General features: G+C 40.6%; 1 long non-coding RNA gene across 2 annotated transcripts; it reads right to left on the bottom strand.

Annotated features, from left to right (window-relative positions):
- Window positions 1–1,971: 1,971 nt before the first annotated feature.
- Window positions 1,972–26,237, bottom strand: LOC142150006 (uncharacterized). Of its 2 annotated transcripts, none has more exons than XR_012690964.1 (3): window positions 26,164–26,237; window positions 4,485–4,582; window positions 1,972–2,469 (listed from the first exon to the last, which is right to left on the bottom strand). It is a non-coding gene; the product is annotated as an uncharacterized LOC142150006 (long non-coding RNA). The 2 variants fall into 2 exon arrangements; XR_012690965.1 differs by lacking the exon at window positions 26,164–26,237 and adding an exon at window positions 14,920–15,249.
- Between the last annotated feature and the right edge of the window lie 317 nt (window positions 26,238–26,554).

Below are 26,554 nucleotides of genomic sequence, written 5' to 3'. Positions count from 1 at the left end.
CATAGAGATCAGCCATAGGTTCGGCAGTCCACTGTGGTGTGGGTGCTCTGAGTCCTTTGTGGAATTTAATTGCTTATAGTTTGCAGCTGTCTAAATCCTGTAGCCAGTCGAGGAAGTTTCCTGCCTTTTTAAATTCTCACACAATCCTAACCTGTGCAACAAGTTGTCCTCTTGAGCAAAACAGATTAGCCATTACTAGGATTGATTAATGGATTTTGACCTTGATTTTGTCTCCTGATTTTGTCTGTGTTCTACTTGCCCTGACATTGATCTGTACCTTGACTCTGCATTACTGATGTGTTGTCCTGACCCTCTGGTTTGTTCCTGGACTTTGGGTTGGCTTGTGGTTTCTTTCCCACCTTATTATATGTTTGTCAGCAGCCTCCGAGTAAGACTCCTATCGAGGCTGTGACCTCTGATTCTATAGTGCAATCCATGTCCCCTTGTGGGGTGTTTTGCTGAAAATGAAAAAGTTCACTAAACTCTGTGCCCCAAAGTAACTGATGCCAGTTACCGGGGGCACAAAAGATTCACTTCCTAAGTTTAATATTATTATTATTACCATTTATTTATAAAGCGCCACTAATTCCGTAGCGCTGTACAGAGAACTCACTCACATCAGTCCCTGCCCCATTGGAGCTTACAGTCTAAATTACCTAACACACACACACAGACAGAGACAGAGACAGTCAAGACAGACTAGGGTCAATTTGTTAGCAGTCAATTAACCTACCAGTATGTTTTTGGAGTGTGGGAGGAAACCGCAGCACCCAGAGGAAACCCACGCAAACTCGGGGAGAACATACAAACTCCTCACAGATAGGGTCATGGTTGGGAATTGAACTCATGACCCCAGTGCTCTAAGGCAGAAGTGCTAACCACTTAGCCACCTTTTACTTCCAATGCTACTCCTTACAGCACAGTTTTTGAGTGTTCCTCTGGTGTGGCTCGGACCATCCCACTATGTAGAAGTATATTTGTATAAAATAACAGTAATAAAATGCCTATGTGTAGCGTATCTGATAATCACCTTTACCATAATTATAAATGCATTAGTAGAAAAAAAAGCTATGATATTTAAGCTCTGCATATAGATTTTGTGGTCAAAGACAGAGGCGCACGCAGGATTGTCAGGGGGATGTTTCCCCCCCCCCCTGACCCAAAAAAAAAAACCACGAGAGAGAGCTGCTGCGCATGCGCCCGCATATGCGCAGCTGCTCCGTTTCAGCAGCGCTGTCCTATACAGCAGCCGCGGCGCTGTCAAAGAAGCGTCCGCGGCGGTGCTGTATACAATACAGCACCGCCACGGACGCTTCTTTGACAGCGCCGCGGCTGATGTATAGAACAGTGCCGCTATGGTGGCCACTTGGTTAGCGCAGGGGGGGGTTTCTGGAGACTCAGAAACCCCCTCTGCGTGCACCACTGAAAGATAACATGTAAAAGAGTTTTCAAAGACCCTTCAGTTCTTTAAGTTATCATGCATTGAAATATTCAGAAACAAGGTATCAGGGGAGGGCTGGTAAATTTTAGCCCAGGGGACAAGAGTCGACTCAGCAGCCTATTTTAAAGGAAAACAAGCAGGTGGCCCAGTGACCCAGCCCAAGGTAGCCCACTATGGGACCGACCTGGGGGGGGCAGATGCCCCCCTGCCCCCCAGCCCAGCCTGCTCCTGCAAGGTATACATTTTTATTTATATATTGCTTGATTCATGGCTGAGAGTTTTGCTACAGTTTTGTGTACCTACACATTATGCTGATGTTTGATGCAGGATTATGAATTAAGGTCTGAAAGGGAGTCAAAGAGTAATGCTGACATTATGCCTAAAATGTCACTAAATGAATGTCAGGGCCTCTTTCCCAGTGGTAATCTGGTACAGTATTTATTTTAAAAAACATGAAAACTTCAGTGTGTAATCAAATTATATTATAATCATTATACATTTATTGTGATTTTTTTAATGTATCTGGCAAAATACAAACCTTTCAGCCCCAAATTATCATTCAAGTCTCTACCGTACAATACAGATTAGCATTTCAGATACTCCCTAGAACCAATATGCAACTAGATCACTTTATTTGAGCAGACTTTGAGTGAATGGTTCACCCATTCAGTGTTCACCACATATCACAGATCAGTGCTGCAACAGCATCTAGAAACTGTTTCAACCTTTTTATGGTTCATTTGTGTAAGAAAAAGGTTTTCTACTCATTATGTAAAGAACTATAGGGGCAACCTCATAAAAACATTAAAAACTAACAGGGAGTAAGTAGTTCATGCTATTCCAGGAAGACAATATGCAAATGAGCAAGTTATCCTTAGGAGAAGTAACTTATGGAAAAATGCCATTTATACCGCAGCTCCTTGAGTCAATTCTTTACTCATCATTCAGTGCCTGTCCCAAGCCAGTGCTGCAGCAGCAATACCGTTAGGGGATCTTCAGTGCAGGTTTTCTGCTCAGCATGTGAAGCACTATAAAGGCAATATCACTGAGTCAATGAGATTGATGAGGTAAACTTTTAAGCTACTTCCTAGAGTCAATATAGAAATGTGCAAAATTCTCTTTTGGAAATGTGTACACATTTACATGGCCTAGAGTTTACCCAGCAGAAGTTGTTCATTTATGGATCTTAATAAAATGAAACATACAGGGCCTGATTCATTAAGGAACAAAAACGCAGATACGTGCAGTATTTAGCATAAACTCGCTCTGCGCATGCCCAGAACCGAACTATACACCAGTAAACGCAACAACATCCAATTCATCCTTGAGCGCAAAGCACCCTTACTAAAGTCTACACTTTCATATGTGGAACAGGAGGGGACTGGGTGTACACACATAGTCAATGTAGAGTATGAAATTGCCAAGCTCAAGCACATGCAGTGACGTCCGATTTAAGCTTCGAGCATCTCAAAGGTACGTGTTTTTCTGTTGTGCCACTTCCACCAGCTACAGGTCGGGTGTAAGTAACAATTACCAGTGATGATGGTCGTGTGTGCAAGCTAGAACATGTTTTTGCAATCAGAAGCAACTGCAAAAATGCATTGTATCTTGAGATGGCATTCATAACATCCAGAACAAAAATGTTTTTCCCCCTAATGATTTGTCATTAATGACTATGGGCCTGATTTATTAAGGATCTTAACTTTAGAAACTTCTTATTTAAGTCTCCTGGACAAAACCATGTTACAATGCAAGGAGTGCAAATTAGTATTCTGTTTTGCCCATAAGTTAAATACTGACTTTTTTTTCATGTAGCACACAAATACTTGATAGCTTATTTGTACACTGAAATTTAAAGTTGATATTTGTGTGCTACATGAAAAAACAGTCAGTATTTAACTTATGTGCAAAACAGAATACTAATTTGCACCCCTTGCACTGTAACATGGTTTTGTCCAGGAGACTTAAATAAGAAGTTTCTTAAGTTAAGATCCTTAATGAATCAGGCCCTATATTATTAACAGGTGACGTTAATTGAATATTTTTTTTCTATGTGTTCTTTTGGAACTTTATATTCTACATACATATTTGACATATCCTGCAGTGCATTGTCGGTCAGAGCAGAGTGTACCTAGACCTGTATTCAACAAGAGGAGATGTTTCTCCAGATCTGCTCCCTGTTGAATATAAACATGTGTATGCCCGATTTGCGTGCGTTTTAATTTAAAAAATGGCAATAATTGCTCTTCTTGTGTGCCTTAATGAATCAAGCCCATAGCATGCTCATTTTTCATAGTTCATTGCATTGACACTACCTTTTATGACATATTTTATTTAACAACAAGTTAACCCGTGCATGATACTCATGCATTTTAGTCAAATCAAGATACTTAAGGTCTTAAAAAGGTTCTTGTCATGTATTTGGGCCTAGCCCAGGCCTCCTCAGGGGAAGATCGTTACTTCCCGACGCAAGCGCCCTTTTTAATGTGTGTTCATGAGGTAAAATTACCTCACGAAAATGAGTTTGACCCCTCAACTCATAAATTTAGCCTTTACTACCCCTCCCACGGGGGGAAGGGGGGATGATGGAAGTTAACTGACTTGACTATTCTAATTTTTTTGTCAAATAATGTCAGTATACCAAAGTTCAGGTCAATTTGATGAGCCCTTTCTGAGAAAATAGTTTTTTACACACACACACACACACACACACACACACACACACACACACACACACACACTAACGCACGCCTCTACACATGTGTGTTCATGAGGTAAAATTACCTCACGAAAATGAGTTTGAGCCCTACCAAATTTCAGCCCTTTTTGAATTTTTTTCCCCACACACACTAAGAATTTAGTAGGTCAGTGTATAACTCTGCCCAGCAGGTGGCGCTGCAACTTGGTTTTTATTTTCCACACACACACACAGACGCCACTAAGCATTTATATATTAGATAAAACAATATTTTTTAACAATAAAACAATATTTAACAATAATTTATTTAACTCTACATTTATTAAGTATACATTAGGAAATTACCTATTAGTATGTCTTTTTTGGCACCCATTGTGATTATACTGTATAAACACTCCAAAAACTACTCTTTTTCATAAGGTGTAGTAACTTTAAATGAATGCCTAAGAGAATCAGAAAAACAAAATACAGCACACCGACATTTGTGCAAAACCTCATTTATCTCACTTTTACCTGTTGCAGATGTTCTGATAAACATGTCATAATTACACATGCAAGACAAAGTGGTTAAGTCTAAAGGCTAAAATCCTTGAATTGTAAAAATAAAATTATTATGCAATAGTATTTTGAAATCATCAGTTACTTTGAGTACAAACTGGTCACTGTAATACAATCTGCTTCATCAATATTGTATGACTAAAGAAGAAAAAAAGCAATTTTAAGGTCCCTATCTATAAGCCATCTCCATAGGCATGCATGAGCTATATGCGCATCATGGAGCATCGTATAATGATAATTACTTAGCTGTTCTCCTCATAGTGATTATATAAACAAATGCACAATCATAATGTCTGTGTGCATAACATTATTCATTAACAGCTGTAATATTTTATTTTGTTTCATTTCGGTTTTTGGAACTTTCTGGATAACTGGAGGTCCAATACCTGTATTTACCAGCATCACCACTACTAATAACCTATTAGGGATGAATAGTGTATAAATTACTGCGTTATGTGATCATTTATGAACAGATGGAATTTAAAAATAAAATAAAATAAAACTACAGTCTTAGAGAAACAGAATGTGTCAGTTCACATATCTCCATTAAATGATACACTGTCATGCTTGCATAGGTAAAGGTAACTAATAACAGCAAAACAATCTTTTAGGTTAAATTTCAAGCAATATGTTTTGAGCCATAATCTCCTGTCAAATCAGCGTATCATCTTTTCCATCATCATGTGAACCTGGACCTGGCTAGTAAAAACGTTTAATCAGATAAGATACAAATGCTCTTTGATTTTGACAGAGGTCTTTCACAATGGCAAAGGTGTCTAATAAATGGTAATCCATTGACCTGAACTATTGAAGATGTTTACATAGCTCAACTTCAAAGTGGGCTAACAAAGCCTTCATTATTACAGTTCACTTCACTAAATGGTTATGGATATAAACAAACTCATAGAGAGTATAAAAGTGGTTTATTGTTACTTACATGGAATATTTAAAGATTATCATCTAAAACTAATACATTTCAGATGAAAACATCACTTCTTTCAAATATATAACTTGCCTACTTAAGGTGTTCTAATATTATCTAGGGTAGTCATTAACTATTTCAGTAACATGTATAGATAGATATGCAATAGATTTATAGAGAGATATGAGATAGATAGATAGATAGATTTATAGATAGAGAGAAATGAGATCGATAGATGGACAGGAGATATAGATAGAGACAAATAGATAGATGGACAAATAGATAGCTATGAGATATATAGATAGATTTATAGATAGAATGATATGAGATAGATTTATAGATTTATGGACAGAGATATATGAGATTGATAGATAGATAGATAGATAATAAATAGAAGGTAGATAGACAAAGAGATAGATAAATAGATAGATAGAAAGATAGGAGATAGATAGATAGATAGCTAGATAGATAGATAGACAGACAAAGAGATAGATAGATAGATATATAGATAGATAGATAGATAGATAGATAGATAGATAGATAGATAATAAATAGAAGATATATAGACAAAGAGATAGATAGATAGATAGATAGATAGATAGATAGATAGATAGAAAGATAGGAGAGAGATAGATAGATAGATAGATAGATAGACAGATAGAAAGATAGACATATAGATAGGAGATAGATAGATAGATAGATAGATAGATAGATAGATGGATAGATAAATAGCTTTGATATAGATAGATTTATTCATAGAAAGATATGGGGTAGATAGATATATAGAGAAAAATATTTTTAAAACAATAACAATTACCTATTCTTTTTGACCTTTAGATTTTAGCCACTATTTACAAGCTATACTCAGATTTTAATAACGCAATAACCAGTGGGTCCACAATGATATTTAACACAAGATAAAAGTTTAACATGTATCTCACAAAATCATCTATATTGTATTTAAATCTACTGAATATGTAGAGAATGCATGGTTACATATGATAAATACAAGCTTGGGTGTGTGGAAAGGTCACAGGCTAAGAAATTCAGAAATGCGCCATTATTTTTTTTTTTTAACTGTTCAAAATTGTTTTATTCATACAAATAGGATCCTGTGTCAGTTTAAACTAGAGATGGGCGGGTCCGGTTCCACGAGAACCGAACCCACCCAAACTTTGCCTATCCGAGTACCGAGCTGAGTAGCTCGGTACTCTGCCGCCCACTCCGAATCCAAATCGAGGCCAAACATCATCATGACGTCATCGGATTTCGGGGCTCGGTTCTCGCGATACTTCAACATTATAGATACATGCCTCCACTGCAATCCATCGCCATTTGACAGAGGGAGAGAGCAGTGTCAGAGAATCCAATATTCTTCTTGCAATTGCTCTAACAAAAATCGCTAGAGAAGAGAGGAGGATAGAGGTTTATAATTTTGTTTTAATATTTGGCACTCCCCAGTGACTTTGGGGTGTCCCCCATAATTGTGCATAAATATTTCTGGCTGTCAAAAGTCATATCTGTCAGCAGTATCTAGCAAAAATTTTTTAGCACTCCTCAGTGCTTTTGGGGTGTCCTCCCTAATTGTGCATAAATATTTCTGGCTGTCAAAAGGAATATCTGTCAGCAATATCTACCAAATAATTTTTAGCACTCCCCAGTGCTTTGCGCTCAGAATGGTTTCAAAGCAGTCCACATATGATCAGAATGAGCAATCAGGTTCTGTCACCAGTCCTGATGTTAGTGTTCCAAGTACGTCATCTGGCCAAGGTGAGGTCAAACAACAGAGTGTTTCCAAATCAGTGCAAAAAAACAAAAAACAAAAATTTACTGTATTGAAGCGAAAAAAAAGTGTTACCGAGCAAAAGTTAAGTGCCGATAAAAAAAAAATTGCAAACATGCCATTCTACACACGCAGTGGCAAAGAGAGAATGAGGCCTTCACCTTTGGCTATTAGTGGCAGATCCCAAAAAGTTACCCAGCCTACAATTGGTGCACAACTACTGTTACGCGTCAAAGCCGAGCTGCAAGATAACAGTAAGGCATTAGAGGAGAATGTTTGCTCTGATTCACTAATGACAACAATCCCTGTGGAGAGTCCATCCAACAGTGGGATGTCTAATCGTGAGTATTCTGCTGATGTGTGCCTTAATAGCCCGAGAGTAGCCGGTGATAACCAAATTGAGGATGCCACTTTGGAATTAGAAGAGGATGAGGGGGAGATTTGTGTAGGTGACGAGGGCACTAATGAGGATGTTGATGAGGATGAGGTTGTTTGTGTAAATCCTGCACCAGTGGCAGCAGTTCTGGCACGTGACAAGAAAAAGGCCATTGTCATGCCTGAGCATTAAACAAAAAAATCCACTTCTTATGTGTGGAATTATATCTACCCAAATCCAGACAACAATTGCATAGTCATTTGTAGTGTATGTCAAAGCCACAGTTAGTCGAGGGAGGGACCTTAACCATCTTGGAACCTTGTCTATGTTACGCCATTTGCATGGCTTATACCACTCGGACTCTCCCCAGGTTATGTCATTTCTGATAACGCCAACAATATACTGTGAGCATTACAGCTGGTTGATTTCCAACACATTCCCTGTTTTGCTCACACTATCAACTTGGTGGTGCAGAGCTTCCTACGAAATAACCGTGAGGTGCAGGAGATGCTTTTGGTGGCCCGTAAAATTTCAGGCAATTTCAGGTATTCAGCCACAGCATGTAGGAGATTACAGCAGCTCCAAGAGCAGTTTAACTTGCCCTGCCACCAACTTAAGCAAGACGTGGTAACTAGGTGGAATTCCACCCTGTACATGCTTCAGATGATGGAGGAACAGCGCAAAGCCATCCAAGCATATTGCACAAGCCATGACATTGGGAAAGGAGGGGGGATGTATTTCACTCTTGCACAGTGGGGAATCCTTTCAGTCCCGTGCAAGGTGCTGAAACCATTTGAAGTTGTGACGTGTGAGGTGAGTGCAGACTCTGCTAGTTTGAGCCAACTAATTAATTAGACTATTGGAAAAGCAACTTGAGAAAATGAAGGAGGAGCTGAAAGCAAGCAATTCAGCAAAGTATGTTGGCCTTGTCGATCAAGTACTTAATTCGCTTCACAATGATCCTCGAGTTATTAAGATCTTGAACTCGGATCAGTACGTTTTGGCCACTGTGCTTGATCCAAGGTTTAAAACCTACATTGAGTCTTTACTTGTAAATGAGCGAGATGTGAACTTTTGCAAGGAGCTATTGCTCAGCAAGTTGGCCGCTGAACTGGGCCTCGGCTTGACAACGTGTCCTCCTTCACTTTCTCAAGCTGCTGCTGCTCGTAAAAAATTAAATTTCCCAAAAAGAAGCAGGGAAGACGCAGGGGGCAGACCAGAACAATTTAACATCTGGGCTGGTTTGAAGGATTTTTCAAACAAATGTGTCACTTTGCCCATAACTCCATCCAATACGAGTATAAACATGCAAAGGATGGTAGAGGATTACTTTCAAGAGGTAATTGATATGGAAATGTCAGACAGTCCCTTTCCTTACTGGGAAGAAAAGCAGGCCATTTGGAAACCCATGTACAAGCTTGCTTTGCAATACCTAAGCTGCCCACCCTCCAGTGTGTACTCTGAACGAGTGTTCAGCACAGCAGGGAACTTAGTCAGTGATCGCCGTAGAAAGTTACTTCCCAAAAATGTGGAGAAAATGATGTTTATAAAAATGAACTACATCTTCCACGAGAAAGGCCTTCACCATCCAAGACATCCAAGCACTGACTGTTCTCTAATGGCGGATTCAAGCGGCGATGAATTGATAGTCTGTGATAATGATGTACACACTGATGAGGGTGAGGATGAAGCTGAAGATGATGACGATAACAGCTTTTTAAAACTTTCTATGTAAGTGTAGGGTGCAATCTACCCCCAAAGAGGAAAGGGACTTGTGGCATTTCCATATCACGTACCGTCTTGAAAGGCTGCTGTTTGGGCAATTTCTCCTTAAGGGTAGGGAGTCATAGACAGAGTGACCCCAAACTGCCTTTGTCCATTTCTCTTAATATTGTACAGTCTATAACGGCTGAATTTTTTTGTATTTTATACAAGTGGAGGGGGGCCTAGAGAGACAGAAACCAAACTGGCTTTCTCCATGTCAATTAATATTGTACAGTCTATAACGGCTGAAATTTTTGTATTTTATACAAGTGGAGGGGGGCCTATAGAGACAGAAAGCAAACTGCCTTTTTCCATTTCTTAACATATTTAACTATAAGTGTAGGGTGTAATATACATCCAAAGACGATGTCTGCATTGCCAATATGCATAGATGGAGAGGAAGACAATCTGTTTTGTGTGTAGAATAAATGAAGGCCTACCAACGAAGAATTAAACTGTTTTTTTGATGATTTATTACCTCTATAATTAGATTACTTATCTCTAAAACAGTTGGAGCACTAAATTGGGTTATTTTAGGCCCAAAAACATGGATTTTCCAACAAAATAGCAAAACAAAACCAAACAAAACCAAAACCAAAACACGCAATGGCGGTTTTGCAAAACCAAAACACGATGGTAATCCAGATCCAAAACCGAATCCAAAACCAAAGCACGGGGGTCAGTGACCATCTCTAGTTTAAACCCTATAGTAAGTAGCTAAAGGGTATAGTACGGCACTGAAAAGGAGACTAGGGGAAGCAAAAGGTTGAAATCTGAGCTTTAGTAATTATTGGTGCAAATCACATATCCAGCAGAAGATAAAGTGACAGGAAATTGAAAGAGGTTTGAAGATGTGTGGGTACAAATATGGGCTGTTCACTGCCAAGCAGTATACAAAATGTAAGAAAAATTGTGCAAAGATACAGGGGAAAGCAAATCTACATTCAGCAATCTGCACAGATAACTGGCAATATAAATAGATTTTATTCAAATTAATTAATACCTTATTTACGTTATATGTTGCAGAGTCCCAGACATTGCTTGCTCCAGTCAGTGATTTACCATTTGCACAATCTTGTAGCAATTATATATCAATTAATAATTTTTTCCAATTTCCATAATAATTACATTTGTAACCAGGGCCTGATCAACCACTAGGCTGACCAGGCTGCAGCCTGGGGCGCTGGGTCCCGGGGGTCGCAGGCGCTGCGGGTATTTTTTTTTTTTTTCTTCATTCATTTTTTTTTTCGGGGTGGGTCGCCGCGGGGGGGTGGAGGGCTCAACGATCAAAAGCATTGGTGGTCAGGGGTTAGCAACACACAGCCAATCGCCAGGCTGCCTTTTGCTGTGCAGCAGACAGGAAGCAGGACGTCTTCACTTCCTATCTGCTGATCTGAGGAGAGGAGCGACGCTGGCACAACTACAGGTAAGTGAAGGGGGGAACTGCCCTGCATATCTATAGGGAGGGGGGGAACTGCCCCGCATATCTATAGGGAGGGGGGGAACTGCCCCGCATATCTATAGGGAGGGTGGGAACTGCCCTGCATATCTATAGGGAGGGGGGGGGGGAACTGCCCTGCATATCTATAGGGAGGGGGGGGGGAACTGCCCTGCATATCTATAGGGAGGGGGGGGGAACTGCCCTGCATATCTATAGGGAGGGGGGGAACTGCCCTGCATATCAATAGGGAGGGGGGGGAACTGCCCTGCATATCTATAGGGAGGGGGGGACTGCCCTGCATATCTATAGGGAGGGGGGGGGACTGCCCTGCATATCTATAGGGAGGGGGGGGACTGCCCTGCATATCTATAGGGAGGGGGGGAACTGCCCTGCATATTTATAAGGAGGGGGGAACTGTCCTGCATATCTATAGGGAGGGGGGGAATTGCCCTGCATATCTATAGGGAGGGGGGGGAACTGCCCTGCATATCTATAGGGAGGGGGGGGACTGCCCTGCATATCTATAGGGAGGCGGGGGGAACTGCCCTGCATATCTATAGGGAGGGGGGGGAACTGCCCTGCATATCTATAGTGAAGGGGGGGGACTGCCCTGCATATCTATAGGGAGGGGGGGGAACTGCCCTGCATATCTATAGGGGGGGGGGGGGAACTGCCCTGCATATCTATAGGGAGGGGGGGAACTACACTGCATATCTATAGAGAGGGGGGGGGAACTACCCTGCATATCTATAGGGAGGGGGGGGACTACCCTGCATATCTATAGGGAGGGAGAGGGGGGACTGTCATGCATATGTATAGGGAGGGAGAGGGGGCCTGTCATACAAATCTATAGGGTGGGAGGGGGGGGCTGCCATGAAAATCTATAGGGAGGGAGAGAGGTTGATATGTATGAAGGAGGGCAGAGGAGGTGGGCTGATATATGTGACTGGGGGAGTTTTGATGTGACGGGGGGGGGGATAGCTCATGGTTGCCAACTCTCCCGGAACGTCCGGGAGACTCCCGGAATACTGGGAAATCTCCCGGACTCCCGTGAGAGTACTCTAAAATCCCGAATTTTTCTGCAGAGCGTGGCGGAGTCCTGAATCCAAACTGCGCATGCGCAGATGATGACATCAGCGTGATGACGTCATCGGCATGATGACGCGCGCAGCCTCTCTCCCAGAACACCATCGCGGAGCGCGGAGCTCCCACGTCCATGCCCTCTGGATAGGATATATGCTGGAGGAGAGGAGACCAAGTGAGGACTCGGAGGCATAAAAAAAGGCAAGTACCACCTAATTCTTCTATATGGGGTTGGCATCCAACAAGAGAGTTAGCAGAGAATATTTATTAATGTTTTATAGTGCTTCAAACTTACAGCTGAGTTACCTGTCACCTCCGTATATGGTGGTACTTTTTAATGGGGTAGGAATGCTTATTGTAGATAGGGGCCTTTATTACAGAGAGGGATGAGAGAGAGGGGCCTTTATTATAGATAGAGGAGAGTGAGAGGGGCCTTTATTACAGTGAGGGGGGAGAGAGGGATAGACCTTTATTATAGAGAGGGGGGGGGAGAGAGAGGGGCCTTTATTATAGATAGAGGAGAGTGAGAGGGCCTTTATTAAAGAGAGGGGGGGGGTTATTACAGAGGGGAGAGAAAGGGGGGCTTTTATTACAGAAAGTGGAGGGAGGGGCCTTTATTATAGATAGGGAAGAGAGGAGGGGGCCTTTATTATACAGAGGAGAGAGAGAGGAGCCTTTATTTCAGAGGGGGGAGAGAGAGGTGGGCCTTAATTACAGAGGGGGGAGAGAGAGGGGGGTCTTTATTGCAGAGAGAGGGGGAGAGACATAAAGGGGTGGCAATTTTATTATAGACATGGGCAGTGCCGTAACTAGCCATTTTAGTGCCCTGGGCGAGACAGGGAACCGGCGCCCCCCCATCTAAGTGGGAGTGTCAATCGTCGAGTGGGCGTGATCAACCTACTGTGGGGGCGTGGCTAGCGCTTTACAAGTTCTAGACCGCACTGAAGCCCCCTCCCTCCCCATTCTTCTCGGTCTGGCTTTGTAAGGATCTTTATGTAATAAGCCTCCATAGAATCAAAGTACTTTAAATGCAGCTATCACATGCTAGCTGTATAAAAATGAATTGGTTATTGAAATAAAACTCACTGAAACAAATTAAAACATAAATGTAACGGTACCATATGTATCACACTGCCCCTTCATCACACTGTGCCCTCCATCACAGTTTCTTCTTTATCACACCGTGCCATGGAGCCATCTTTATGACATTGGCCCCCTTATCACCATCACACGAAATGAATACACACATACAATATAAAGAGCCTCCTAGTGTCCGCCATTCCTTACAGAGAGCATTCCTGTGACATCCATACAATACAGAGAGCATTCCTATGACCCCATACTATACAGAGAGCATTCCTATGACCACCATACAATACAGAGAGCATTCTTATGACCACCATACTATACAGAGAGCGTTCCTATGACCGCCATACTATACAGAGAGCATTCCTATGACCACCATACTATACAGAGAGCATTCCTATGACCGCCATACTATACAGAGAGCATTCCTATGACCACCATACTATACAGAGAGCATTCCTATGACTGCAATACTATACAGAGAGCATTCCTATGACCATCATACAATACAGAGAGCATTCTTATGACTGCAATACAGATAAATACCTCACCTGAAATTAATAGACCCTACCATTAAATTAAAAAGCCCCATCAATAAATTAAATTGATCCACCAGCACCCCACAAACAAAATAGTACCCATTAAATAATTAGCCCCCACCTAAATGTCACCATTAAATTAATAGCCTACCTCCCACCCATGTACTAAGACACCCAACCTCCCTACCCTCATATCACACATTATACTAATACACCTCCCCTTCCCTCACACATTATGGCAGCATCCCCCCCCCTCCCTCATAAAGCATAGCAGCATACCCCCCTCCATAATAGCAAGATGCAGCACACATTCCTCCCCTCCATAATAGCAGCACACATCCTCTCCCTCCATAATAGCAGCTCACATCCCCCCCTCCCCTCCCTCCATAATAGCAGCTTACACCCCCCCCTCCCTCCATAATAGAAGCTCACATCCTCCCCCTCCCTAATAGCAGCTTACATACCCCCCTCCCTCCATAATTGCAGCTTACATCACCCCCCTCCCTTCATAATTGCAGCTTACATCGCCCCTCCATAATAGCAGCTTACATTCCCCCCTCCCTCCATAATAGAAGCTCACATCCCCCCCTCCCCTCCCTAATAGCAGCTTACATGCCCCCCTCCCTCCATAGTTGCAGTTTACATCGCCCCCCTCCCTCCATAATAGCAGCTTACATCCTCCCTCCATAATAGCAACACACATCCCCTTTCGTTGGTAAATAATGATCCCTGGGCGCATAAACAATTGTGGCATATAAAGTGAATTTTATTGCAATACACGAGTTGCAACTCTGAATAAGATGCTGTACAGTACTCACAACATACAGTGGTGATGTGAGAAGCTTATGAAGACATGACTTAGACAGCAATCATGCACAGCGAGTGTAAAAGGCGAGCATAAAGTGGGAAATGTTTCCCACTTGTTTGACATCCTCACATAGGAGGAATGGACTGTTTATATCTATGGTCTGGACAATTCCTGTATACACCAATGGTGTGTGATGTATTTGTGTGCTAGCACCCACAGTGCTGGGTTTATCCATCACTAGCCTGACATACCATTAGCTTGATATATATACATTGTGATTTATGCTTGCTGTTTATGCTCGCTTTTTACACTTGCTGTGCATGATGTGCCTTTATCACATAGGGAGGGGGGCCTTTATTGCAGAAATCAGAGAGAGAAATAGAGAATTGCCTTTATTACAGAGAGGGAGTGCATCTTTACTTGAGAGGGAGAAAGAAATCTCCAGTGCTTGAGTCCAGATTCGTTAATTAACGTGACTTTAACAGTTTTCAGTTTTTGTCTTCACTAGATTTCTTGAACATTGAAAGAAAAAAATGTTGCAGTAAATACACTTTAAGTTTAAAGTAGTTCACTTTGTCAGCTGTATTCAGCAGCTCACAAGTAGATAGTTTAGAATCATTAATGTAGGCTTATCTTGTGCCACAAGGTGGTAGAAAGGTATTCATAATTTGCTGCTTATCTTACCATCAATTTGAAGTTCTTAATTTAAGAATTGGATGATTTATTTTAACTAAGTATGATATATGTAGGTTAAATTAACCTGGTTAATTGGCTTCTGATTGAAATTTAAACAGAAGCAATTAACCTACATTCCCTATTATATGGATACACACACTAGGGTGGTTAATTTAAACTTTAACTTTAACTACAGGTTGAGCTGGGCCCGCCAAGTGGGAGGAGATGGTCCCGCCCCGTGGGAGGAGATGGTCCCGCCCACAATGGTTTTTACAATCTCCCTGAAATGAATTTTCAAAAGTTGGCAAGTATGGGATAGCTACAGAGAGGAGGTAAGGAAAATAGCTGCAAGGGGGATGGATGCAGGGTGGGAGGTAAAGAAAATGGCTGCAGCAGGGGTTAAGGAAAATGGCTGTGGGGGGGGGGTTGTGGTTAAGGAAAATGGCTGCAGGGGGTATTTAAAAAGTAGAGCAGCTTTGGGGGGCAGAATCTCATGATTGTGTGGTGGTCACATGGGTGGTCTGAGCAATCACTAGAATACTAAATATTAGTGAGATGGGGCTGGTAGAGGTTTGTATTTGATTGACAACAAATATTCAGATATTGCTTATATATGCCTGTCCAATGGGGTACTTTTAGCTGGCCATAATGGAGTGATTTGTTTTAATTAAAGGGCCTAATCATTCAGGGTTTGCATTATAATACATTTTTGCATTTTCAAAACAGGACGCCAACTTTCCAGAAGCCAGCGAGAGGATAACAAAGTTGCAAGAGTGAAGAGCAAGAACAGGTAAGGGACAATGGCACAATCTGTCTAAATTTGAATGCTGGAGAATACACCTGAACATTCATATTCAGGAGTGTTCCTATACACCTATATATTCGGAGGATGGGGGGGGGGGGGCGCTGCGGCCGTATTAGCCTAGGGCGGCCAGAACCCTTAATCAGGCCCTGTTTGTAACAGACATGTAATCATTTTTTTATGTAAAATTATTATTAATCTTCCATGGAGGTTATACGTGACAATGGCTGGAAGAAATTTATTTCCAAGATGGAAAATATTAAATGGAGCTCAGTGACCTTTTAACAATTGTATTGTATAAAATGTCATAGGAGAATTTATAGTTTGGTCTAAAAGTTTTTCCTTGAGTCATCAAAAACCCAATTTATTTAAAAAAAAAGTTAAACGGAAAATAATGAAAAAGCAGTAAGTAAAACTATATGTTAAAGCAGAATGGAAAGCAAGATACTATGACATTTACAAGTCGGTGCAGTACCAATTTGCATATCTCAGATAATACTGTTGCGTCATCTCTTGGCCCTCTCTGGTCAAGCCCCAATGGCCAGTAAATTTGATCCTTGCTCAGCTGGCTTTTTCTTAACCAATGCACTTTGTGGCCTTCCACTTTAAACTGCACACAAAGACAAAGGGCCTGATTCATTAAGGAGCGTACAGCCAAAAAATGGAGTATCTTTGCACCTTGACAAAACCATGTTCCATTGGAGGGGGAGGTAAATTTAAAATGTGGGGACAGATTTATAGCTGGGTTAGGGCATGTCATAGATTAACTTTAATTTTCAGTGTATCATTAAAGTTATCAAGTATTTGTGTACTACATGAAAAAACAGTATTTTCCTTATGTGCAAAATAATAAACTAATTTGCACCCCTTGCATTGTAGCATGGCTTATCCAGGAGAAAATGTAATCCTTTTTTGCCTTACTTTCCTTAATGAATCAGGCCCAGAATGTCAAACGACAGTCTTCATTTGAAACTCTAACTTACTAAACATTTTCCCAAGTTCTACCAGTGTACTGTTGTTTAACCCTCATTAAGATATTAGACTAATTAAAGTAATGAGGAGACATCAGTTCTATTCAAATAACAAATCACATTTATGTTGTTTGAAATATCAAATACATTGTTGTACTAACATCTTACTGTTCCGCACAAAAAGCTCTTTGACGCCTCGGAATTCACTGAACTTCCTCAGATTGTCACCCCTTGAAGCTCTTATCTGATGTACATAACATAGATTCATTTGAGCAAGTTAGGCATCCAGGTATATGCATGTCTATGACTATATAGTTAAGTATAAGGGGGACACCTCTCCATTCCAATACAGTCATAATAGAGAGCAAAAAACAATGCCCCTTTACAAAAGGCAAATCCTTATGCATACCTCCCAACTGTCCCAAGTTTAGTGGGACAGTCCCGATATTAGGGCTCTGTACTAGGCAGCCCCTGCTTGGGGCTGCCTAGTACTCTCCAGCACTAGGCAGTCCCCTGGGGGTGTGGCCACTCCCTTATCGTGACATGACCATGCCCCCTGTCCCGCTCCCAATGACTGACATCAGGCGCGGGCTGGGAGAGGGATGGCCGGGGGGCACACAGGCGGATGCATCATATTACAGGGGATGCGGCCGCGTCATTGATGACGCGGCCGCATCCCCTGTCATGTGATGCGGCCACCTGTGCGCTGACGCGGCCGCATCCGATGGGGGGAGAAACTGTTTTTTGCATATGGGGGGGCGGCCGGCCGGCCTACCCCCCGGCCCTAATAGGCGTCTAACCCAGCGGCCCGGGGGGGCGCTGCCCCCCTGCCCCCTGGGCCAGCCCACCTCTGACTGACATATTGAGAGGAATGTTTATGTTATCAACACAATGAGAACAGCTCTGTCAGTTTGGCTGCTTTTTTTGCTTTGCAAATGGCATCTATCTTGTAAGAGTATTTCTGCAATGAATTAAGATAAGTATTATGACATAGGCACACAGAGGGGCTGATTCATCAAGGAATGCCAAACAATTGTAATGTGCATTTTTTTTTAACAAACGAAAGTACATTGGGCATACGCCCAATTCAAGATAGTATGTAGCAAATACATCTTGATAAATAAGGGAGTAATTCACTTACGTGGCGTAATACCCGGTGCACGTAGCAGTGCGGTTTGTTTGGTCCTCTATCTGATTCTCTGGCTGACATACCTTTCTGTACAACATGCATCTTTATTACCTAGTGGCAATTCCTTCCTTGTTCCCCTTATTATGCACACATTTCATGACATAATAGTCATACTAACCCTGCATACCTGTGTTTCAGGCACATCAACATCACATCAACCTTTGCAAGGTACTGTTGCATGATATTGCATGGTATTAAAAATCCCTATGCAACATGTATATCCCTCTACCACATTAATAAACATTTGCTTTAAAGAAACATGCATACAATTAAATTTTTAAACAAGTAACTTTTTACTATACTGTAAAATAGTGAAAGAGAAAAAGGCGCTCTTCTTTAAATGAATGAAATGCATACAAGTGAATAAAATCATTTGAGATGGCAGCCAAGGACAAATAAAACTAGATATGGGCGGACTCGGTTCCCCGTGAACCGAACCCACCCGAACTACAGGTATCCGAGTACCGAGCCGAGCAGGCTCGTTACTCTCCCGCCTATTCGGATTTGAAAACGAGGTAAAACGTCATTGCGACGTCGTTGTATCTCGGAGCTCGGTTCTCGCGATGTTTCAAATGCATAAATATCCACTTCCACAGCAATCCAGGGCCTTTTGACAGAGGGAGAGAGAAGAGTTAGGTCACAGGATTAGAGCATGGAGAGAGCAGTTCTTACAGCAGTTCTTCTTACAGCAGTTCTTAGAGCAGGAAGAGAGCAGTTATTAGAGCATGAAGAGAGGAGTATAGAGGAGGCATTTTTTCCAAACATTGCAAACTATTTGGGGTGTCATATTCCCTCCTAAAGAAACTATTTTCTGCCTGCAAAAATTGTAATATACCAGCGCAATTTATTTTTTAATTTGCACTACAAGTGTTGGGTGTCACATATTGCCCAGTAGTAAAAAGCTATTTTCTCGTGCAGAAATAATTATATACCAGCACTATATATTTCTGAATTTGCACTACAAGTGTTTGGGGTGTCACATACCACACTCTTTGAAAAAAACAATTTTTCTGGTGCTGAAATTATTATATACCAGCACTATATATTTCTGAATTTGCACTACAAGTACTTGGGTTGAGAAATTGTCCCCATTGTCCAAAATTCTATTTTCTGGTCTTGAAATTATTAAATACCAGCACTATATATTTCTGAATCTGCACTACAAGTGTTTTGGGTGTCACATACCACACTCTTTGAAAAAAACATTTTTTCTGGTGCTGAAATTATTATATACCGGCACTATAGATTTATGAATTTGCACTACAAGTGCTTGGGGTGTCAGATATTCCCCCTTTGAAAAAAGTTATTTTTCTGGTGTACAAATTATTATATACCAGCACTATATATTTCTGAATTTGCACTACAAGTGCTTTGGGTCTAATTAAAATGGATTCACAGCAGTCCACATATGAGAAGGATCAGCAAGCAGCTGCTGGCACCTGCCGAAAAAAAATTTGCCAACATGCCATTCTACATACGCAGTGGCAAAGAAAGAATGAGGCCTTCGCCTTTCTCTACTAGTGCAAGATCGAAAAATGTTACTGAGCCTTCTTTTTGTAAGGTCACTCGTGACCAAGCAAGACCAAATAATTCGGAGTCCAAAAGTGGTGCACAACTACTGTTACGTGTGAAAGCCGAGCTGCAAGAAAACAGTAAGGCATTAGAGGAAAATGCATGCTCAGGGGTCAGTGAGCATCTCTAAATTAAACCAATATACAAGTGCAATTAAAAGAAAACGCTCAGAAACAATCAATATATAAAAATCACTATGTGTCATCATATACATAAAGGAGAATATTTTTATATACTGTATAACAAAGAAAAATATAATTTTAATCTCAAACATCCCAAAAAATAATATATATTTATGTTAGATACTAAAAAAGCTTTTTTTTTTTTGTTTGCTTTTCAATATTTATTTTGCTGGCAATTCTTTGCCATCTGCAAAAAAAAGCTATAAAAGAATATTAAAATCATAAGACTGTGACATTTATTAAACCTATCTTAGTTTTCTCACATTGCTCAGCAGAGTTCAGAGATGCTACATTCAGAGAAATTCTCTGCAAGGTTCATCTTGTTTGAACACAGTCCTAGCCAACACAAGACTGGAGGAGGATCTGCCAAGTCAAAGGGCTTCCATCACAGAAGGAATATGTCTGGTTGAGTTTTAAATGTATCTTTGTAGAAGTGGCGGACCTGTAAATACTGATAAAATTTTGACAAAGGTAGCCCAAAGCCATCCTGGAGCTCAGTAAATTCAGGAAACAAAATTGTTTTTATGATGTCATGGAAGAATTTAATGTTGTGAGATGTCCAGTATTTAAAAGTGCTGTGATTGAGTCCTGGAGGGAAAATTGGGGTTATTCCATAATGGAGTCATATAGAGAGTGTCTTTTATTATATAGAAAGTATGAGTGCAGTAAGTCCAGATTGACAACAAAAATTGCAGCGTTAGGTGGAGTAATGATGATTGGGGACAATCTTTGAGGTTTATCCAAAAGAGGGAGTAGGGAAAATGTATGTGTAGAAGGTGCTCTTCAATATCAAGTCATTGTCTAGTATGCGTATGTGCGTGTGCTAGTACTACCTGTGTTAGGTGCTGGGCCAAATAATATTTCTGACGACAAGGAAGGCCTAAACCTCCCTCTTTTGGGTGTTAAAAGTGTTATAAAGAACCTTTAGGCGGATTCCTGGTCTTCTGGAAGCCCAAACAAATCTTGTGACACAGCTCTGAAGGTATTTAAGGGGGGTGGGGGTGATTCTGACTGGGTGGGTTTGGAAAAGGTAAAAGATTCTGGGTAGTATATTCATTTTGATCGCTGCCTCCCTCCAATACACAAAATATGGTGGGAAATCCAGGAGCGAAGATCCTTTTTAAGGATATCATATTTTTAAAAAGTTTATTTCTATATTTTGTTTATTTTTTAACTAATTGGACAAATATCAACATTTTATTATACTAGATATATATAAATAATATAAATAGCATGTAAAATTCTTTTCAGTGGAATTGTATACAATTAAACTTTTCTCATTCTGTCTCGTATGTTATTCAGACTTTCAGTCTATAAACACATATTATGAAATCATTGTACATTAATTCACAAAATAATAATGAACTGAATATTGTGCTCATAATGGGATTTAAAAATTAATGTGTTTACCTACTTCAAGAAAATGGATCTTGTAAAGTAAGCCAAGCATAGGCCATTGCCAAAAGCATGAAGGAAACAACTAAAGTGCTGTAATCAAGTAGATGATTTATATACATTCATACTACTGACTATACTGCAACCCTGTTCAAACAAACATTTTGGGACTGATTAATTAAGGAACGTAACTGGTGATACGTTGCGTATAATGCACACAATTACTCTGCGCATGACCAGAACCAGACCATACACCATAGAACGCACCCATGTTCAATTCATCTTCAAGCACAAATAACACTTACTTCATGGGTGGAACGGGAAGGGGAATGGGAGGATGCACACAGCTAAGAGCGTGTCAAGCTCAAGCGCACTCTGTAGCGTCTGATTCAAGCTTTGGGCACCTCAAAGGTACGTGTTTTTCAGTTATATCACTTGCACCAGTTATAGGTCTAGTCTAAGTTCTGATTACCGAGTGATGATAGCTGAGTATGCATGTTAGGACATGTGTTTGCAATCAAATTATATATATAGTAGACATTAATTGCATCCTAATACATGTATCTCATGGAAACAAATAAAATAAAGAAAAATGCACGTCTTATTTTTAATGTTATGTCATGTTGTTAATGACTATATTATTAACAGGTGACAGTAATTGAATAGTTTTAATTTTATTCTGTGCATTATTTCAGTGTTTTGTTAAGTGTTTTGGCAGTTTTCTTCTTCTTCTCTACTTTTTTCCTACTCTGATGTAAAATCTCTATTTTCCCTTTAAGCCCAGTATTTTACATCAGAAAATCTCCCTTTGCAACTGTCTTCTCACTGATTTTCTTATACCCACTTATCAGGCTCTGTGTCTTTATTTCATTTCATTCTCTACTCCCTCAGGTGTCCTGCCAAGCTTTCACTTTGTTATACTGCTCACCTCTTTCCAGGATCATGGCTACTTTTCCCCTTTAATGATCTTAGCAGACCTCTTGTTGTGTTTCTTTCTTTCTTTTGCTTTCTTTCTTTCTTTCACTGTTACTCCCCTTCTTAAGATCTGTTATCACTTATTATCTTTCCCTATTTTGCCTCTTTATGCCATTTCTGTCACCTCTGGACATATGCTTCTCCCCTCTTTACCGACTTTCCTCTCTAACTCCCCAGTAGTTAATCCCGGTTATGTCCTCTCCCCTGTATACCGTAACTACATTCCAGTGTCCCCATCTTCTCTCCTAATGTCTTCCCATTACAGCTCTATTTCCTCACTGTCCCTCATGTTTGTTCATTCTTCTCGTCGGTCTGTCTGTTGTGGGGAGCTGCTGAGTCAACTGTTGCGTATTCACGCAAGTCATCTGTGGTTTAAGCTGTGCTTTTATTGGTTGTAAGTGGAGATGTTCACTGACCCCCATGTTTTGGTTATGGTTTTGGATCTGGATTACCTTCGTGTTTTGGTTTTGGATCCCTATTTTTTTCTAAAATCCCATAATTTGACTCTTTTTTTGTTCCTACATTATCATTAACTTCAATAACATTAATTTCCAGTCAATTTTTGTGAAGTGACAAGTACACTGCTACTCCTTCAGTTTCTGTATGAGCAATGGCACTGAGCAATGGCACCGGAGACTGGAGAGTGACAAGAACACTGCTGCCCCTGTTTCTGTGTGAGCAATGGCACTGAGCAATGACACTGGTGACTGGAGAGTGACAAGAACACTGCTGCCCCTGTTTCTGTGTGAGCAATGGCACTAAGCAATGTCACTGGTGACTGGAGAGTGACAAGAACACTGCTGCCCCTGTTTCTGTGTGAGCAATGGCACTGAGCAATGACATTGGTGACTGGAGAGTGACAAGAACACTGCTGCCCCTGTTTCTGTGTGAGCAATGGCACTGAGCAATGACATTGGTGACTGGAGAGTGACAAGAACACTGCTGCCCTTGTTTCTGTGTGAGCAATGGCACTGAGCAATGACACTGGTGACTGGAGAGTGACAAGAACACTGCTGCCCCTGTTTCTGTGTGAGCAATGGCGCTGGATCTCATGGGGAGGGAGGTACTTGTCACACATTGCAGCTCCATTTGGGGTCTACATATATTATAAGACCATTCCTTTTACCAGTACCAAATATACGTTAAATAGAGTTACTTTTGCAAATACATTAGAAATCTTATTCCTTATCTCATTTATAGACTGTGCGAAGAGGAATAACATACATTTTAAAATTACCAATAGGGTTAAAAAGGAGTACTCTGTGAGATGCTACAATTATATAAACAATATTCATGCTGCATAACTATCCTTAGCTTTTATAAAACAGTATTAGCTCTGTTTGCAGAACTTACATTGAGTGACATTGGTTTTGTCTTTGTTATATAACCCTTTTATCTCCCCAAAGCTGATATAGCATATCACAAATGTTCGTGTAAACACATCCTTTATCCTGATATCTTCAATGACAGCATAATCAAAAGGACTTATAATAAACCCTGGTAGGGAAATAATTGGGCAGACTAGGTAGACTTTTATTTTTATTGTTATAAGCCTGTGTTTCTGTTTAAGAACCAAATGATAACTTCTTACACAAAAACAGAATTTATTACAGGTCTAGAAGAGGAAAAAAAAAAATCTCAAAAGTATTGAGTATATAATGGTGTTTATTTAGGAAACTTGTTAATACAAAAGATCTGGAAACAATTCTGCAAAACTTTAAGGTAATTAAAGAATCCCATTAAGAGTTTATTACTTCTTGCAAGCATTACTGATGTGGATGTGTTTGGTTTATCAGATGGTTGTGTGATCTAATCACTATACAAGGTGGTTGTGAGATATATATTTTAGTTTAGTTTAGAAATTTGTAGCTATATTAAATACTGTCTGATTTACGATCTCTGCTGTATGATGGGTGAATATGGGAGATATAATAGGAAGAATAAGTATAAATAAGGTTAACATTTTATTTTCTTATGCTAAAACTGTTGTTTTGAAGGTTTAATTTAGAGACATGCTACTAAAAATGACACCTTTGTCACATTTTATTCTTCTCTATATGCCCATTTGTGAATTGGTGGATGCAGAATAAGAAACAAAATAAAGTGTCTTTAGTGTAACTCTACTAACTAAAGTAAAATGATTTATAAATGGGAACCTTAAGGGATATAAAAGGGAGTTGCTAAAAAAAAAAATCACATGCAGTACTTGTACTTTACACATCTTCTGTCCTGAAAAAAGTAAAAAAAAACTATTGGAAAAGAATGGCAAAATAAAATATGTAAGAATTGAACTATTATTGGGGATGGCAACCAGGGCAGCCATCAGAAATTGTAGGGCCCATCATCACCATCTTCACCATTTTATTTTATATAGCGCCACTAATTCCGTAGCGCTGTACAGAGAACTCACTCACATCAGTCCCTGCCCCATTGGGGCTTACAATCTAAATTCCTTAACACACACACACACACACACACACACACACAGACAGAAACACAGACTAGGGTCAAATTTTTAGCAACCAATTAACATACCAGTATGTATTTGGAGTGTGGGAGGAAACCCACGGAAACACAGGGAGAACATACAAACTCCACACAGTAAAGGCCATAGTTGGGAATTGAACTCATGACCCCAGTGCTGTAAGGCAGAAATGCTAACCACTTAGCCACCGTGCTGCCCCAAATGAAGCAGGCAGGGACCCCCATCCCCGCCACTGTCCCCCCTCACAGACCGACCCCCACCTCCACCGCCTCCCGTCATGGGGGTTAGCTTATATTTTTGGAGGCAAATATAAGAGTATCCAGACACTTGTCAACTCACACTATAGCATATCCAGTGTCCTTCATAGGATGCAAGAGAAAAAGGTTTAAGATTCTTTTACAGATTAGTTGACCATCTTCTTACTTTACTGGATGCAAAATCTTGTATTAGGTTTTTAAAAGGATTTTCAGTTTATACCTCTCCCTGTTACAATTTCCCAAAAATTATTGCACCCCCCTAAAGCCCAGCACCCTAGGCTGCAGCCTAGTTAGCCTATTGGATAAACATGCCCTGATTATCTTAGAGCAGTATCTGCACAGTGAATGTCACTTTCTATAAACTCTCAAATATTGTGAATGGGAATATTAAATGGTACTATATTGAAAGCATTATTTTACACATATTTTGGTTTTCTGTATACACTTGAAACAGGCAAGAATATGTTGCTGAAAATAAGCTTTAGGCAAAGGACATTTTAGAGATGAAAACCATGTTAATGAGTTGAAGACCTCAAGAAAATAAAATTCTGCTTGTGATCCACTCCAGCCAGAGTGAGGTAATCAGGTCAGGTAGCGGATTTCAAGAGAAATCTAATTGTGAAAGATCACAATCCCTAACAATACAAGTTCTTTATATAAAAGAGCTACTAATCAATGAGTAAAATGATCATACCTTGACCGAACTTGCAATATTTCACATTGCATTTACATTTTGTATGCAGCACAGTACAAGCTATTGTTATCTGTTATCAGCCATTTCAGAGAAAAAGAGGATGACTGCAGAGTCCTGTAGTCAGATTATTATCAGGAAATTTGACATGTCTATGAAAAGCATTTCCCCCTACTATCACAACTATCCCAAATATCTTCTGGTCTGGTACACACCTGACACACATCTGCTAATAATATTCACAATTATATATTTAAATAAACTAACTTGTATTGCAGACTGTGTCCATATAACAGTTATGTCTGTGTTGGTTTGCACTTTAAATAATGTATAAATTTAGCCCGTGTTGCTATGATGTGCACACACATGCCTCCTCTGCCCAGCAGCTGTGCACATACACATGCCCCCTCTGCCCAGCAGCTTTACACATACACATGCCCCCTCCCCGTCACATTACCCCTTCTTCTTACCCCGGTAACAGCACAGGAACAGAAATATTTCCTGCAGCTCCTGCATGGTGTACCATGTGACGGCTGCAGCCACATGACCTGTGATGTCACAGGGTAAAGAGGATCTAGCTGCTACCTACAGTGATTCTATGCAGATAGCCTGCGTTGTGTATGCACAGGCTGTGACATTGCATAGTACTCACTGCAGCCACACAATCCATTCATAGAATACTCTACTACAAGCTGCAGTACAGTATTCTATGAATGAATGATGCAGCCACAGTGAGTAGTATGCGATGTGCTAGCCCATGCACAGATTGCACAGGCTGTCTGCACAGCATTCCCACTGGACCACCAGGCATAAAGAAGCAAAAAAAAATTGGTGGTGTGCAACACGGGCCCGAGCCCCCTG

The sequence above is a fragment of the Mixophyes fleayi genome, chromosome 4 (genome assembly GCF_038048845.1).
Source record: "Mixophyes fleayi isolate aMixFle1 chromosome 4, aMixFle1.hap1, whole genome shotgun sequence".
NCBI lineage: Eukaryota > Metazoa > Chordata > Amphibia > Anura > Limnodynastidae > Mixophyes > Mixophyes fleayi.
The sequence above is the reverse complement of the archived record's forward strand: the minus strand, read 5'-3'. Positions and strand labels throughout refer to the sequence as shown.